Below are 16,933 nucleotides of genomic sequence, written 5' to 3'. Positions count from 1 at the left end.
TTTGACTACAGTAATTTCTCTCATCTCAGTTTTAAAGTGAAGTTTCTTTATTCTGAGGCTGCACTCCCAGATCCCAGACTCTCCGTCTAATCAAGACACAATCTCCATTCTCATGTATCCATGCTTGGTGTAAATAATCACCTCCGCCCTAACTCCTCCCCCCCATTAACCCCCAACCACCATCCCTCTGAACACAGGCCCAGGGCCATCAAATGCTCCCCATGCATAAAGCTCATTATTCCTCACCTTATTCTTGTGAACCTTGTTATCAATAACTGTACTGAACACATTCCAGGATTAGCAGGACAATTGGTACCACTATAACTGACTGGGAAAAGCTCTGGTTTCTCTACTCTTTGACCAACTCTCACAAAATGAGAGCTGCTGCACTGGACCATTTTCAGGAGACTTAAAGTGTTCCAGGGTGAATGTATTAAAGAGAAACTGGAATCACGAGAAACGCTCAGCAGGCAGGGCTGTGGGAAGAGGGAAAAAGTTAACGATTCGGTTTCCTAATCTTTCGTTAGAATAGATTCAAACATTATTCAGTTTTTGGTGGACATTCTCGGGTTGTTTTCCTTGGAGCGGCAGGGACTAAGGGGAGATGTGATAGAGGTTTATAAGATCATTAAGGGCACAGATAGAGTAGACAGAATCAGAATCTGGTTTATCATCACCGGCATTTGACGTGAAATTTATTAACTTAGCAGCAGCAGCTCAATGCAATACATAATCTCACAGAGTGAGAGAAAAAAAATAATAAATGAAATAAAACATAATAATAAATAAACAAATAAATCAATTACGTACATTGAATAGATTATTTAAGAATGTGCAAAGACAGAAATACTATATATTAAAAAAAATGTGAGATAGTGTCCAAAGCTTCAAAGGCCATTTAGGAATTGGATGGCAGAGGGGTAGAAGCTGTTCCTGAGTGTTTGCCTTCAGGCTTCTGCACCTCCTACCTGATGGTAACAGTGAAAAAAGGGCATGCCCTGGCTGCTTGAGGTCTTCAATAATGGACGCCGCCTTTCTGAGACACAGCTCCGTAAATATGTCCTGGGTACTAGTGCCCAAGATGCAGCTGACTAGATTTACAACATTCAGGGATTCTATTTGATAGGTTTCAACCCAGTTTCCCAGTTGCACACAGCACCATTTCACAACAGACTGAACTCATTCCAAGGCAACGTACTAAAAAGCTGCCAATGAAATGAACACTCAATGGATAAAGATAATCTGTGGAAAGATAATATTTCAGGTTTAACACCCTGTGTCAGAATGGCTTTGAACAATTTCTGAGTTGATTTCAGGTCTCCAGCATCTTGAGTGTTTCTTTCATTTCCAGCTGCTCACAGACAGGTGAGAGTGAGTGGGAATTTCCAAACACGGTGAGAATACTGAAGCTGGGGTCAATAACCAACGATGCAAGCACTGAACAGCTCATTCCAGTTACTCACTACCTCTGTGTATTGAGACTACCTCTCAGGTCTCTCCGATCTTTCTGGTCTTTTGTATCTGTGCCCATCGGCTGGGAAACGAATCCAGGTGTATGTGACTGGGCAGCAAAGGTTTACAGACTACGCAAGGAAAAAATAGGCTTGACTGTACCAGTGATGTCCACCTCCATGGCACTCTAAACAATATTTCGAAGAATGCAACAGAAGCCAGCCAGGAAAGTTAACAGCCTCAGAGCTGAGTGGTGTGCACATTAACGCATTGAACCTTCACAGCCATGGCCAACACTTCACACATCCAGGCTGCCGGTCCCACATGCTTCAAATCAACCGCCACCATGCCTGTACCAAAGAACTCTACACATCGAGAACAAAGCGACTACTGCCCGGTGGACCTGACACCAATCAGCATTGAGTGCTTTAAACGGACATCAAAAACCCCTTCTCTCTTTCACTGGGCATTCACCAATATGCTTTCCGACCGAATGGCTCTATGTCAGATGACAAAGCATCTCTCATTCACCTTGGCCTGACACATCTAGAAATCAAAAACTTTTGTGTCAGAATGTTGCTTCTGGATTTCAGTTTGGCATTCAAACTATTGTCCCACTGACCTTGCTGAACAAATTCCTCCTCCTCCGTCTAAACACAGCACTGTGCAACTGGGTGGTGGACTTCCTAACCAACAGACGACAGACAGTCAGGGTTCACATATGGTCCTCCCTTCCCATCATACTCAACTGTGTGACCCTCAGCCTTGTACTGGGACCACAACTGTACACACTGCTCACACACAATTGCAAATCTAAACTCCCGAGCAAGGCCTACCCGACATCAGGCACACATACACATAACGATGCTGCAAAAATGCCAGTAATATCATTAAGGGCCCCATGCACCTTGGTCATGGATTGTTTGTCACATCCATCGGGGAAGAGGCTACGCAATATCCATGCCAGGATAATCAGCCTCAAAACAATTATTTTACCTCAGCAGTAAGCTTGATCAACACCTGCACTCATTAACCCACCTCTCTACACATCCACTACCACTAGTTTAAAATTTCCTGACCTGAAGGAGTCGAGTAAAGCTAATATCGTTTGGCAGTATTGGAGAGGATCGACGATTATTGACTCTTCATTCAAGAAAGAGTGATCTGCATGAGATAGCCTCTGCTAAAGCAGAAAACGTTGTGCACTGTCTATTCTACAGAGGGAACGGACAGTTCCTTTCAACTGTTTTATTTTCGTCATCGTGAATCCTGAGCGCAAGCAGGTATCGGCTGGGACCAGTAGGAACATCAGCTCCTCAAAGAATGTTTTACTTCAAGAACGCCTCTCCTAGTTGACTGTATAAATCTCTTGGACTTTCAAATTTACCATTCTAAGAACTGTGTTCCAATTTACCTCTTTAAGACTGTGTTCGCATTTACCGCTTTAAGAACTAATACTGAGTTTGGCGGTTTGTTAAATGGCCGCACAGCAGTTTACTTCTGGTTAAGGTTTTCGTTTGTTTATTTTTTTTTATTAATGTCGAGCAGAGTTCAATAAATGTTTGTTTGTTTATAAAACCTGACTGATTTCTATATTTATTGTTGCCGGTCACATGACACAGTCACCATATGTCCAGGCACTCCTGTGCCTAACGCCACCTTATGGACATACAATCATTATTTTTAAGCTATCATACTGTATGTGTACTGTTTTTTTTATTATTAATGTGGTCTCTATCGTTTTTCTCTGTCTTGCTTTGGATCCACAGTAACAATTATTTTGTTCTCCTTTACACTTGTGTACTGGAAAGACATTAATCAGTTTTGAATCCTGAACCCTGAACCCTGGGGAAAATACCACGACCAACAACATTATCTATATTCTCTCTTGCTTTTATAAACTTCTACAGTGTCACCCTCATTCTCCTGTGGAATCAGGATATATCTCGGTCAACCTCTCCGTATTACTGGGCCCTCTAGTCCATGCAGCATCCTCAACAATCTCTTCTGTACCCTCTCCAGTTTGATAATCTCTTTCCTACAATAGGGTGAACACAACTGTACTCGGTGTAGTCTCAACAACAATTTATATAACTACAATATAATGTCCATAATCGAGAACTCAATGCCGTGCCTGATGGAGACCAGCATGATTAAACCTTCTTTTCGACCTTCTATACTTGTATGTCCACTTTCAGTGAACTGTATACTTGTACTGTCAGGTCGCTCTGTTCCACAACACCCCGTGCTCTCCCATTCACTATACCAGTCCTACCCTGGTCTGATTGTCCATGTTGCACCATCTCCCATTTCTCAGCCCATCTCCATATCTGACCTAAGGACCTCTTGAAACTGATTGTGACCTGTTGCAATCTGAAGCAGACTCCCGAATATTATGTCATACTTGTTAACCATGCCATGTAAATTCATGTCAAATTAATGGCATGATCAATGAGTTACAGAGGTCTCAATACTGACACACACATTCCACTCGTCACAAGCCCCATTCATTAAATATGTTTTCATCATCAGACTCTGGTCTGACCGTCCTCTGCAATCCCCAGTGAATCCCACATGCCCGAACCTTTCAGATCTGCTGGCATGCAGGATCTTGCTAGAGGCTTCACCTTTACCAAAGTCCACATGGACAACATCACTACCCAACTTCATTTATCCTTATAGTTCTCTTCAAAAATCTCCAGTATACTTGACAGACATGACATCCCACTGAGTGGTGCAGACGGTGATTTCCCCACAACCAGAGTCCAAACGCCCTAACTTCAGCTTCACTACAGACTGAGGAATTCCGATCCCAGCTGTACAGTTACCAACCTGGACTGAAGCTTGTATACTGCAATTTCCATATTCTCCGAGACTCCATCCTAATATCCTAACCCACACACAAACTCCCCTGGTACGCTTTATTTTTTTGTGCAATTACCAATCTGGACTGCAGCCTGTGCATTGCCAGTTCTATATTCTCAGAGACTCCTTCCCAATCTAACTCGCACACAGACACCCCTGGGATGTATTGGTGCCGGCAATTTGCCGCGGTGTTCCTGCCATTTCCGATTCACAAACTAAGGTGAAACTGGAACCCAATGATCCTCTGCCGAGGCCGGGGCTCAGGCAGGTTCACTGTTCAGTAGATTTTGAGAGGATGCAGATACAGAGAGTGGTGAATCTGTGGAATTCTCTGCCACAGGAAACAGTTGAGGCCAGTTCCATTGGCTATATTTAAGAGGGAGTTAGATATGGCCCTTGTGGCGAAAGGGATCAGTGGGTATGGAGGGAAGGCTGGTACAGGGTTCTGAGTTGGATGATCAGCCATGATCGTACTGAATGGCGATGCAAGCACATTTGATCACTACTTTAGTGCTGTGTGGGATCTTACCCAGCACAGTCGGCTGCCATGTTTCCCGCAGTGTAGCAGGAACAAAATGTAAAATTATAAAATAGAAAATGCTGGGAACTAAGTACATCAGGCTACATCTGTGAAAGGAGAAATGGTGAAAGACCCACTTTCAGAAGTGGGACTCTCCAAGATGCTGCAGATCTGCTGAGCGTTTCCAGTGTTTTCTTCTTCTTGCTTTAAATTGCAAACAGCTGTAGTTTTTGTTTTCCCTCTATTTATTGCACAAATATTAACTGATTGCAAATTGTTTGGCACACCCCGAATTGTTCAACAATTTTGTGTAAATGCCACCTTCACCCCCACCAGTTTGTAAGCTCTGAGTACATTCCGACTCTGGTGTAACACATCCCATACAGTCAATGCTCACAGCATCCTTTCCTGCCACTGTCCTTCTCTTGCATTTGCTCCTGAGGCCGCTGTCTCTACGCTGAGAGGCGGTGACCACAGAGATATGAAAATCTGCAACACCCCTAGCAGCTCTGACGGGCTGTTACCCTGGAAACGGAGGAAGTGGCTCACCAAATTTAACCGAAAAAGGAAATAACAAACTCACCACAGATGCCGTGCGTTACATTATGACAAAGATTAACACTGCAGCCATTTTGTAACAGTGAAACTAAAATTATAACGGCTGATTTTACCCTACATCGCGCTGTATTCAGTGACACCTCTTTGAAAACTCAATGTGGTAAAAAAAAAACACTTCACAATGTAAGAAAAGTTTACAAGAAAGATTGCTGAAATATATTGAGATACATACTGGACAGAGGATGAACAAGTTGATTGATACATATCGTTCAAGTGATGGGATACAGGTTCCCCAGGTGCAACTTAACGGATGAGTTTCGTCCCAGCATCACCACTTGATCCCCTCCTAGGATCAGAGCAACAGGTACTGAGCGCGGCTCATCTCAGGCGGGTCGGTGTAAAAGTCCCAGAACCCGGACCGACCCCGGCAGGTTGCATCCAGGAAGCGCGACGAAGCCGTCAGTTCGGGGAAGTTAACGGGCCTCACTGCCCAATATCAGGCCACGCCCCACGGGACCGACCTCAGTTCTTACCGATGGGAAATTTTTGGTCTCGTTCCCCACTCGGGACCGGCCTCAATACTCACCAATGGGAGCTTGATTTCTTTGCCCCGCAGACAAGTGAGCCGTCCACAGCTTCCCACCAACGATCCGATTCTACACAGCACGTAAAGAAAACCACCGCCCATCCGGGGGTTGGAGTACTTGCTAAATGATAGCCGCGTCATCAGTGCGTGGGCGGGGCCTAGGAAGCAAAACTCTGCAGATGCTACTGATATGCGTCGAAATAGGAGTGGGAAGCGGGATCACGTGATGTGTGGAGCGACTCCCACCTGAAACGGTGACTCTGCTCCTCGCCCCTCACACGCTGCCCGACCCACCTGCCGCATTTTCCACATTATTTCATATTTACACCAGCTACATTTTTAATATTCCCTCTTCACCTTCCCCGTCCCCATAGCTCCATCCACCGCACCCCCAGGTCTCAGAGTTACGGGTTCAATTTCCATCCCGTTCTGACACACAATTCAGACCCAAACAGGAATCATGCAGGTTTCATTCAAATCACTTCCATGCTTATAAACACTAATTTATATTCACATTCCACCGGCCTCACAGGACAACAACACTAAAACTTCATGTAAGAAACATCAGGAGGTGGCAATTCAGCCCCTCAAGTAATCAACAAGATGGCGGCTGCTCCCCCATTTCAGCCACATGTTTCTACCTGATCCTTATTTCCTCGATCCCTTCGGTCTTCACACATCTGCTGATCTCTGTTTTATGTGAAGACAATCACTGACTCTTCATCATCCTCCAGGAATCAGGCTGGTGAATCGCTATAACAAATACTCTCCAACCTCTTTGTTAATCCTCTATGGAATTAATTTCCATCTTCTGCAGCCCCGTGTTGCCCCAACCTCTCACCCCCCACCCCCGACACTATTTCCACCTTCCCACCTCCCCCTCACCTGGATCCACCTCTCACTCCCCAGCTCTTGCCCCATCCCCATCCCTCACCTCTTTTCTCTGACTATTTCCCGTCCACTCTCAGTCCAGAGGGAGGGTCTCGGTCCGAAATGTTGACGGTCCATTTCCCTCCACAGATGCTGCCCGACCCACTGAGTTCCTCCGGCAGTTTGTTCTTTGGTCTGTATAACCCATGTTAGTGTGGGGAGCGGGATTTTACACCATATTCCAGATATAATCTCAGTAAAGCCCAAGTAATTATTACGGTAATTAGTTTACTTAAACACGAGGAATTCTGCAAACGCTGTAAATACAAAGCAACACATACAAAATGCGAGAGGAACTTAGCACATCAGGCTAAGAGTATGGAAAAGAGTGAACAGTCGACATTTTGAAAAAAGAGCCTTCTTCATTACTGAGGAGGAAGGGGGAAGATATCTGAATAAAATAGGACGGGGAGGAGAAAGAGACGAGCTAGAAGGTGATAGGTGAAGTCAAGTGATGGGCAGATCAAGAGCTGCAGGAGAATCTGAGACTTCTCAATAGGAGAAAGGGAAATAGGTGACCTAGGGGAAAGTAATAGGCTGGTGAGGAGAAATAAAACCATGAAAGTTCAGAGTGGGGAATACAGATGCGTGTGTGTGTGGGGGGGGGGTGTTTACGGAAGGAAAATTCAATATTCATACAATCAGGTTGGAGGATACTCAGATGGAATATAAGGTGTTGCTCCTTCACCCGCAGGGTGGTCTCACCTTGGCACAAGAGGAGGCCTTAGATCGAGACATCGGACGAAGAGTCGGAAATCTGGCTCTGACAGAAAAGGAGGGGGGGGCGGAGAGAGAGAGAGAGAGAGAGAGAGAGAGAGAGAGAGAGAGAGAAGAGGAAAGGGGGCAGAAGTGTCACAGGTAGACCAACTTATACCCAATAACTCTTGCAATAAATTCAATATACCTTTGACCTCCCTCGCTACCTACTGTACCTCAGTCCCTCACCATTTACAATACACTCAGTGTTTCTGTTTCTCCTGCAGAAGTGGGTGATCTCACATTTCCCACATTGGGCTCCAGCTGAGCTGATGTTCCCATTCACATCTCTTGCCTCCGTTACCCCCGAAACATCACAACAAGAGACACAGAACATAGAACAGTACAGCACAGGATCAGACCCTTCGGCCCACAATGCTGTGCTCAACCAATTAAATTGGTGATCAAATGTCCAAATCAAGTCATTGTTTCTGCCTGCACAATGGCCACAATCCTTCTATTTACCTCTCATTCACTTGCCAATCTAAACATCCCTTGCAAGTTCTCAATATATCTGCCTCGACCACCACCCTAGGGACCACATTTGAGCCACACCACTCTCTGTGGAAAAATAAAAACCTGCCTCTCACATCTCCTTTGAAAATACCCCATCCGGCATTAGACATTTCAACACTGGGAGAAAAACATTTTCTCTCTATTCTACCTATGCCTCCAATAATCTTATAAACCTCATTCAAGTATCACCCCTGCCTGCACCAGTCTAGAGAAACAACCCAAGTTTTACACTGGAATGATTTAAATTTCACACGAAATGGACTTGTGTAGAACACTCAATTTAAATTCATTCTCCTACAGCACAGAGTGTGTCCAACCTCTCATTACAGCTCATGCCTTACAACCAATATCTACCAACCCCACTGGAAACTCTGCTTCATTGCAGAAGGAGGAATATTCAGCTCCATCTGTAGAAGCATAAAGCTGGGCCAAAACCAAAGCCAAAACACTGCCAGTTCCATAATCGCGGATTCCTCATCCCAGGTTTACATCCCAAGCACCAACACTCCCAGAACTCTTTCTAGTCTGTACTATGATGCAGTTACACTCTGTTATTGTTTTCTTTATATCACATCAATTGTCTTTTGTGTTCTATTGATCTGTATGGATGATATGCTAAACGGGATTTTCATTGCACCACGGTACATGAGAATAATATGCAGTTTTCCCATTTGAATTGTGTGGACATAATGGACAGGCTGGCTCAAATTCAAGATAAAACTAGGGCGCAAAGATACTTGACAGTGCTTGTGCAAGTTTCTTACTGATTAATATACAGGTTTAGTTGGTGGGGAAGAAGGCAAATGAGATCTTTGCATTCATTTCAAAAGGACTGTAATATAAAAGAAAGGACGTACTCTTGAGAATTTATAAAATCCTGATGAGGCAACCCTTAGAGTATTCTTAGCAGGTTTGGGCCCCTAACATGAGAAAGAATCTGTAAAAAATGGAGTGGGCTAGACCATAAGACCATAAGACAAAGAAGCAGAAATCGGCCATTCGGCCCGTCGAGTCTTCTCCGCCATTTTATCATGAGCTGATCCATTCTCCCATTTAGTCCCACCCCCTTCCTTCTCACCATAACCTTTGATGCCCTGGCTACTCAGATACCTATCAATCTCTTCCTTAAATACACCCAATGACTTGGCCTCCACTGCTGCCCGTGGCAACAAATTCCATAGATTCACCACCCTCTAACTAAAAAAGTGTCTAAGCATTTCTGTTCTGAATGGGCGCCCTTCAATCCTTAAGTCATGCCCTCCCGTATTAGACGCCCATATCATGGGAAAAACCATTTGCCACATCCACTCTGTCCATGCATTTCAACATTCGAAATGTTTATATGAAGTCTCCCCTCATTCTTCTAAACTCCAAGGAATACAGTCCAAGAGCGGACAAACGTTCCTCATATGTTAACCCTCTCATTCCCGGAATCATTCTAGTGAATCTTCTCTGTACCCTCTCCAACGTCAGCACATCCTTTCTTAAATAAGGAGACCAAAACTGCCCACAGTACTCCAAGTGAGGTCTCACCAGCGCCTTACAGAGCCTCAACATCACACCCCTGCTCCTATACTCTATTCCTCTAGAAATGAAACAACATTGTATTCGCCTTCTTCACCACCGACTCAGCCTGGAGGTTAACCTTAAGAGTATCCTGTACGAGGACTCCCAAGTCCTGTTGCATCTCAGAACTTTGAATTATTTCCACATTTAAATAATAGTCTGCCCGTTTATTTTTTCTGCCAAAGTGCATAACCATACACTTTCCAACATTGTACTTCATTTGCCACTTCTTTGCCCATTCTTCCAATCTATCCAAGTCTCTCTGCAGACTCTCCGTTTCCTCAGCACTACCGGCCCCTCCACCTATCTTCGTATCATCAGCAAACTTAGCCACAAAGCCATCTATTCCATAATCCAAATCGTTGATGTACAATGTAAAAAGAAGCGGCCCCAACACGGACCCCTATGGAACACCCCTGGTAACCTGCAGCCAACCAGAATAAAATCCCTTTATTCCCACTCTCTGTTTCCTGCCAATCAGCCAACGCTCTATCCATGTATGTAACTTTCCCGTAATTCCATGGGCTCTTACCTTGTTAAGTAGCCTCATGTGTGGCACCTTGTCAAAGGCCTTCTGAAAATCCAAATATACAACATCCACTGTATCTCCCTTGTCTAGGCTACTGGTAACTTCCTCATAAAATTGTAATAGGTTTGTCAGGCAGGATTTTCCTTTAAGGAATCCATGCTGAGTTCTGCCTATCTTGTCATATGCCTCCAGGTACTCTGTAACCTCATCCTTGACAATCGACTCCAACAACTTCCCAACCATCGACGTCAAGCTAACAGGTCTATAATTTCCTTTTTGTTTCCTTGCCCCCTTCTTAAATAGCGAAGTGACATTTGCAACCTTTCAGTCCTCCAGAACCATGCCAGAATCTATCGACTTTTGAAAGATCATCGTTACTGCCTCCGCAATCTCCACAGCTACTTCCTTCAGAACACGCAGGTGTATTCCATCTCGTCTGGAGATTTATCTACCTTTAGCCTATTCAGCTTCCTGAGTAATTGTCTGTCGTAATTGTGACTGCGCACACTTCTCTTCCCTGCCACCCCTGAGTGTCCGGTATACTGCTGATGTCTTCCTCAGTGAAGACTGATGCAAAATACTCGTTCAGTTCCTCCGCCATCTCCTTATCTCCCATTACAATTTCTCCAGCATCATTTTCTGTCGGTCCTATATCTACTCTCACCTCTCTTTTAATCGTTATATAATTGAAAAAGCTTTTAGTATCTTCTTTGATATTATTTGCTAGCTTCCTTTCATAGTTAATCTTTTCCTTCTTAATGACCTTCTTAGTTTCCTTTTGTAAACTTCTAAAAACTTCCCAATCCTCTGTCTTCCCGCTAATTTTCGCTTCCTTGTATGCCCTCTTCTTTGCTTTAACTTTGGCTTTGACTTCTCTTGTCAACCACGGTTGCATCTTTTTTTTCCATTCGAAAATTTCTTCTTTTTTGTAATATACCTGTCTTGCACCTTCCTCACTTCTCGCAGAAATTCCAGCCACTGCGGCTCGGAAGGAGGTTCAGGAAAATGATTCCGGGTCTGATTCAAAAAGAGCGTGTTCCCGTGATATACTATTCTATGTTCTATGGTGTGTTCTATCTTCATCCGACCATACGATATAGCAGCTGAATTTGGCCATTTGGCCCATCGAGCCTGCTCCGCAATTTCATCATGGTGATGCAAATTTCTTCCTGTTCCCAATATTCCATCTTTTCACTATATCCTGTCATACCCTGATCAATCAGGAATCTATCAATCTCTGCCAAAAATATACATAAAGATTTGGTCATGACAGCAGCCTGTGACAAAAAAAAAAACTTCCACAGATTCAACATTCCATGGCAAAATAAATTCCGACTATCCCCGTTCTAACAGGGCGCCTCTCTGTCCTGAGGTTATACCATATGCTCGTAGGCTATTCCTCTAGAGGAACCATCCTCTTTACATCAACTCTATCATGTTTTTTCATCATTCGATAAGTTTCAATAAGGTCACCCTTTATTCTTCTGAATTCTAGTGAATACTGTCTCAGAGCCGTCAAACACGGCTCATATGACCAGCCATTCAATGGTGGAATCATTTTCGCGAACTACCTTTGAACCCTGTACAGATTCAGTACATTGCTTTCGGAGTTAAGAGGCCCAAACCTGCTCACAACACTCCAATTGCGGCCTCATCTCTGCTTTATAAAGTTTCAACTTCACATCCTTTCTTTTATATTCTATTCCTCTTGAGATGAATGCTAACGTTGCATTTGCCTTCCTCACCACAGACTCAACCTGCAAATTAATCATTAGGGAATCCTGCACAAGAACCCCCAAGTACGTTTGCACCTCAGTTTCCTGTGGTATTTAGAAAATAGCTAACTCTTTCATTTCTTCTACCGAAGTGCACGACCATACACTTCTCGACACTGTATTCCACTTTTTTGCCCATTTTCCTAACCTATCCATGTCCCTTTGTAGCCTTTCTAATTTCTCAAAAGCACATGCCCCTCCACCTATGTTCATACTGTCTGTAAGCTTGCAACAAAGCCACGAATTCCATCGCCCAAATCTTTAGCATATGACCTAAAAAGAATCGGTTCCAACACAAACTCCTCTGGAATATCACTAGTCACTGGGAGCAATCCAGGAAAGGTTTCTTTTATTCCCACGCTTTGCCCCATTCCGATGAACCACTGCTTTATCCATGTCAGAATCCATCTTGTAATACCATGGTCTCTTAGGGTGTTAAGCAACCTTATGTGTGGAAGCGTAACAATGACCTTCTGAAAATCCAAATGCACAACATCAACTGTTTCTCCTTTGTCAATCATGCTTGTTATTTCTTCAAAGAACTTCATCAGATTTGTCAGGCAAGATTTTCCCTTGAGGAAATCCAGCCGAATATCTTCCCAACTACTGAGGTCAGACAAACTGGCATATGGGCTCCCTTCTGCCCCATTTCTTTCTTAGAGTGAAGTGACATTTGCAATTTTCCAGTCTTCCAGAACCACTACAGAGGCTAGTGATCCTTGAAAGAACATTATTGATGTCTCATGTTCTATTCAGCCACCACTTTTAGAATTCTGAGGTACACGCCATCTAGTCCAGGTGACGTATCTAATTTCAGTCCTTTCAGTTTCCCAAGAAACCTCTCTTTAGTTATGGTAACATCACACACCTGATGCTCCCTGACGCCTGGAACTTCCAATATGCTGCTAGTATCGTCCTCCCTGAAGACTGGTTAAAAATCCTTATTCAGTTCGTCTGCCATTCCTTGTCCCCATTTACTACATCCCCAGTAACGTTTTGCAGCGTTCTGATATCCAGTCGTGACTCTCTTTTATACTTCATGTATCTGAAGAAACGTTTAGAAACCTTTTTTTAAAATTATTGGTTCGTTTACTTTGGTATTCTGTCTTTTTTTTAACAACTTTTGTTGCATTCTGTTGGTTTTTACAACCTTACCAGCCCTCCAACTTCCCACAAATGGCTGCTCTGCTACCATCCCTGCAAGTGATCATTTCCAATCAATTCTGTCCAATTCCCCTTTTCATGCCTCTGGAATTCCTTGTACACCACTGTAATGCTGGCACTTCTGTAATATCGATGCGTCTGTCTTTAGCATCTCCTTCTTGAGTTTCTATTTGACTCCCACTAGCTGACAGACAGGAGACAGTAAGAGGGACTTTGCAAACACGGATTGAACACTAAACCCCGGGCCCACGTTTACTGCTGCAAACATGGAACAGCCCATTAACTCACAGTCTCTCACTGTGAGGGAAGGAATGGCAACTCATTCTTTTTTTTTTACTTCCAAAGGAACTCCAGAACCAAACATCTGAGCACAGAACATAAATACTATCGCATCATCTCACACGCCTGGGAAACTTGAATGACGGGACCCTTATATATATGAGTTAAAATCTGTGTGGTATCCCAGGGCCCGTCCTCACAGGGTCCCAAACCACCCCAAGAGGCTCGCACATCTCTTCCCTGTCTCACACAGGACAGTGTAATCAGAATTCCCCGCAACCCGTGCCTATCTGTCCGAAACGTCTGCTTTATCTGTAGAGGCAGTAAGCTCGGGCGAACCCCAAACACTGGAAGTTCCATATTCCTGGACTCCTCGTCCCAGGATTATGACGAATGGCCCAGCACTCTCAGGAATCTTTTCTGCCGCTAATTTGCTGCAATGTATCAGCTATTCCCAGTTCAAATAAATAAATAAATAAATAACACTCCTACACCAACCCATGACAGAATGTAACCTGAGGAACCGTTGTCTGGACGGGGATCGGGCGGACCCCCGCGCCGTGGTTCGCAAAATGGCTCCTGATACATTTCATAATGTATCCACAGATAAATTGGGCATAGTGTTGATTATTTTGTTGTTGAGTGGGATCTACACCAGGTCGGTTAGGCGCCACGTTTCCCGCAGTGGAACAGAAGCAATATATTTTAATATTCAATGGTAAAAATAGCCTTGGAAACAGAGTACAGAGATTTTTCGTTTTTATTTTATCACAAATATTGACCGATTGCAAGATGTTTCTGAAATTCTAAAAAGATTTGCATAAATACAATCCTAACATTCATTAGTCATCTCTTCAGTCCAGCCCAGGCATAGTATATTCCAGACAGTAAATGCTCACAGCATCCTAGAACCCACACTGGATCCTGAGGCCAATTTCTCTCTGCTGAAGGGCTATGACTACAGAGTGATAAAAATATCCAACACTCCTTGAAGCTCTGGTGGTCCGTTACCCTTGCGACTGAGGAAGAGGCCCACCAGAACTAAACGAAAAAGGAAGTAACTGTCCCAACCTCACATGCTCTGAGTTTCCTTATGACCACCATGAATACTGAACACTCAGCTATTTTGTAGTGGTGAAACTGAAGTTCCACTTGCTGTTTTAACTGTGTTAACCCTGTCGAGGTGTATTCCGTAACTCCATCTCTGCGGAACTTTTAGCAGTGTTGAAGCTGGTGTAAAACAAAACAAATAGTTGAATACGATCAGTTTGCTTCAAATGCCGGTAATCTGTTACTTACAAAAGACAGTGCATTGTGGTGATATTCATGAAGTTTCCGTCTTTGCTTATTTAAGCGATTAAAAATTCTATCAAATTTCTGTATCTTCAAATAACGTAACATAACGGAAAATTACAGTTGACAATATATGCAAGATTCTAACCCTGCTACTGGATTGAATGGTGGAGGAGAAGGTTTGTAGATACAACTGAATGGTGTGTGAGGTTTCGCCCTCAGTTCCAAGACTCCATTCCTAATGAAAACGTCTTCATCCGTCCAAGTTATTGAGACATCAGTGTTTGCTACGTTTCAATGAGTTTCCTCCTCCCATCCCTCCTTTAAGAACGAGCCCCGAGATAGCAAATGCTCCACATACATAAACCTTTTCAATCCAGAAATAATACTTGAGAACTTTGTAAACAACTACTGTGATGAGCATATTTCTATGAATAACAGACGATTTGGTAGCAGTATTATTAATAGAGAAAACCTGTTGTTTCCTTACTGTCTCATTAACTGGACATCACACAATACATTGTGGTGATAACCATTAAGTGTCCTTCTCTGTTCAATTGAGTGTTTAAAAATTCCATCATATTATTGCGTCTGCAAATAACTTATAACTACAATCAACCACTGGAATTGATGTAGGTTTTATTCAGATCCTGCTACTGGACAGATTGATGGCAGGGAAGCTCCCCAGATACAATTGAATGGGTTGAGATTGTGACCTCAGATACAATACTCCCTTCCTGTTAAAAACTTCTTGAACCCATCCACTCCATCCAGACGTCATGATTTCATTGAGGTTCCAGTTCCCAGAGTCACCACCCCACCATTGAGAACAGACCCAGAGACACCAAATTCCCCTCATACTTAAAACCTTTCATTCCAGAATCACTCTTCACATAAGACTGATCATTTTACCCCTAGACTGCAGTAGAGCTTGGTTGATTCCTATTACCCCTAGTTCTGTGTATATGTGTATACTATCATTAATAACCTGTTACATTTATATCCTTGCGGTTAGTGTACTGTATTACTTATTTATTTAATCAAACTTTCTTAGTTCCCAGTAATCACAGACTCCAACGAGTGTTCCATTTCTGCTGGTTGTCTTGTGCCTTAGCAAACCCGCTATTTTTATCCCCCTGATGGGGTATCACCTGTCCATCAAACTTCAAACAGTTCAGGTTCAAAGCAAACGGTCTGTGGCAGATGCCAACATCTGAATTGTGTCTCTTTCTCATTAATATCTCTCTTCTCTCTTATTAGCATTTTGAATGTTTCTCCATTGTCTTTCGTTATCTCTCTCATTAGCATCATCTGTTCTGCAGCAGCGCTTCACACATGACAATTGGAAGCACCCGACCACAGCCTCCAACTAGCCCCTCCGATACAGCCTCCCGAGTGCCTTCGACCTCATCCCGGCTGCCGAAACAAGCAAAGCCGAGGACTCATAGGCCTTCTCCTCCGGAGATTCCGGAACACACAGTAGCAGCGGCAGCGAAGCGGGCATTTCAGAAGTTTCTCCAGATGCTCCTCCGTGCTCTCACGTCTGTCTCCATCAAATCAGAATTGTGTTCGGTACCCTACTTAACAAATACAGATATCATTCACCTGAGAGGCCACGCACGCTGCGTCGAGCCGCCACCTTCTCTCCCCTCCTCAATTATTTAAAGGGAATCTGAGGGGATCCCTCTGATCATCAACACTGTTCATGGTTTTGAATTTAACAGTGTACTGGCTTTTCACATTCGACGTACCGAGCTGCCAAGATGATCGTCACTAATCAAATCTCACTGAGAATACTCAGGTCCTGCTGAATTTATTGCCAAGTGCACAAGTACGGGAAGTTACAGGGACAGAGAAACACTGACTTGCAGTAGCATCACGGGCAAGTACATTCAGATAACGCACAGAAGAAAAATTATACAATTCGCTGCCAGTAGCAATATATAAATATGTTTTACGCCATCCTGCTAACAGAACCAGAACAACAGGGGCTGAGCGGCGGCTCATCTCAGACGGCTCGGTGTGAAGGTCTCACAACTCGGACCGACCCCGGCAGATTCTGTGAAGGAAGCGAGGCGAGGCCGCCAGTTCGGGAAAGTTCATCCTCTCCCCCTTCAGGTTTCACCGATCACCTTGTGTTTCTC

General features: G+C 43.8%; 1 protein-coding gene across 5 annotated transcripts in view; it reads right to left on the bottom strand.

The window, feature by feature from the left end:
- Positions 1 to 16,933, bottom strand: part of LOC140208386 (NACHT, LRR and PYD domains-containing protein 3-like) — a 39,557-nt gene that overhangs the window by 20,236 nt on the left and 2,388 nt on the right. For 2 of the 5 annotated variants that reach the window (XR_011888756.1, XM_072277041.1), the window contains exon 1: positions 5,982 to 6,088. The exons of 1 other annotated variant lie outside the window; for it this stretch is intronic. The gene's annotated coding sequence lies outside the window, so the exon portion shown is untranslated. Of the gene's footprint in view, positions 1 to 5,627; positions 5,960 to 5,981; positions 6,089 to 16,933 lie in introns of those variants that run through there. 2 more of the 5 variants (XM_072277045.1, XM_072277043.1) reach the window with 2 other exon arrangements.

The sequence above is a fragment of the Mobula birostris genome, chromosome 13, assembly GCF_030028105.1.
Source record: "Mobula birostris isolate sMobBir1 chromosome 13, sMobBir1.hap1, whole genome shotgun sequence".
In the NCBI taxonomy this organism is placed as follows: domain Eukaryota; kingdom Metazoa; phylum Chordata; class Chondrichthyes; order Myliobatiformes; family Myliobatidae; genus Mobula; species Mobula birostris.
The sequence above is the reverse complement of the archived record's forward strand: the minus strand, read 5'-3'. Positions and strand labels throughout refer to the sequence as shown.